We start from the raw sequence: 2,020 nt of genomic DNA, 5'->3' as shown, positions 1-2,020 counted from the left end.
TAACATTAGCACAGAATCAGTTCAGAATCAATCACCAAAAGAACCAGTTCTGTTCAGACGCGCTGTGAGTCAGTCGGCTTCACGCTGAATCCCGCTTGTACAATATCATCAGCCCCTCGTTTCTTGAATCGGACACGTCCGAAAAGAAACCGTTTTCGGTTCAGTGTACTGATGATCCGAAAACCGATGCAACCGGTTCTTGACTCGAGAACGAGAATACAGAAAACAGCGTTTCAGCTCCTCCCACCAGTGCGAATGAAATATAAAAGACAAACCGAAATTGTCAAAACGTACACATACAATTGTCTTGTCCATGTTCTCTCACTTGAATCCTCTTGAGTATTGAGTCTCTGACCTTCTGCAAGCCCCCGCTTTGTTCATGCAGCGATTGACATGGCGGGAGGGGGCGGACACGTGATCGGCTAGGAATGCATTTTCAATGTGCACATTGAATTTTGCTACATTCATTGCGGGACATTGAATGAAAATGCAATCATAAGTGATTCAAATATTGTGAGTGTAAATGCAATTAAGAAAAATAGCATTTGAATGATAATTTGCCACAGTTTTTGCTTGAACATGTTATACATATCTAATAATTTCTGTGATACATTTTAAGCGTTAAAATTAGTATTCATTTTACATATTAAAGCTAGTGTATAAAATGGCAAATTAAAATTATGTAATTTCATTTTCATTTTCATTTTGCACCAAACGTTGCACAAATGTATTGGAAACTGTAAATGTTAATACAGAAATGCATTGCCATTTTACATATTGCATTGTCCTTTTGCATATTAAATTCCAAATTGAATATTGCTACCCATATGCTTCCATAGTCAATTTTCAAGCGCCCAGGGGTACTAAAAAAAAAAAATGAAACCCTGCCCCCCTGGCTGAAGGCGATCACTTCTGATGGTTGAGAGGTAAGCATCGATTCCAAGTTCTTGTGTGGTCTTGAGCTATCAGCGTATAATTTAAAGGGTATTTTTAGACATAGAAAACATTGGGAGACAGAATAAAACAAGAATATATTTGTAAAAAATATTTAAACACAGAAAACGCTTAATCTAAGACATTCGTGAAAACGTAAACAGCCAACAAGTAATTTTGGCTAAATTCTGAAAAATATGCTTTTTAATTGTAGTTATATTTAAACACTACCTAAATAGTGCTCATTTCTGATATAGGGTGAATAGTAAGAAACGCGTTACAGAAACAATTATTTACAAAATGTGAATAATCATGAGTAGTTTAAGCTTTACTTCGTTCAATTTTACTAGCTGCTTGAAATAATCCAGAAGTTTAAACATGTCAGACAAGTTCCAGTTGCATCCATATGTTTATTAGCTGTGTAAATATATCGTTTGTTGTTGATTGAAGCTGTTGGTTTAGTAAATTTTGGTTGTGCATTTATTTAAAATAAATTGGGTCAAGTTATTGTTGATATTGTGTGAATGCTGTCACTTTAAAGTAATCAATAACATCATCAATTATGTTAAAAGATAAAATCAAGAATTTAGAAGTTCAAAGGCACCCAAAAACTCATGTTTACCCTGTTGTGCAAGTGCAAGTGAAGTAGCAAAGGTCAGTAACCTTTCACCTGTCAGTGTCCCTTAATAACAAATGCTTTTAGAAAAGTGTAACTTGGTTAAACTTTATTTTGACAGTCCACTTTAGACTTTCTACTTACTATAAGTAACTTTTGTAACTACATGTCAACTACTCAATAATTTGCAACTACATGTCTTCTTACTCCCAGAATAGATGTGGTAGGTTTAGGGTTAGTAGAATAAGTTGACATCATAGTCAGTATGTTGTGGACCCATAAAAATGAAGTGTTGGAAGATATTAAGCAGACAGTCTACTCTAATGACTGCTAGTTGACATGTACTTGCAAAGTTAATTACTGTTATTAGAATGTCTAAAGTGGACTATTGAAATAAAGTGTTACCTACAACCTTAGGGAAACTAATTCTGTTGTTGTTTTGTTGTTGTTTTGGTCTGATGCATGTAGCAA

This window comes from Carassius auratus, chromosome 32 (assembly GCF_003368295.1).
Source record: "Carassius auratus strain Wakin chromosome 32, ASM336829v1, whole genome shotgun sequence".
Classification (NCBI taxonomy): Eukaryota; Metazoa; Chordata; class Actinopteri; order Cypriniformes; family Cyprinidae; genus Carassius; species Carassius auratus.
Note: the sequence above shows the minus strand (reverse complement) of the source record.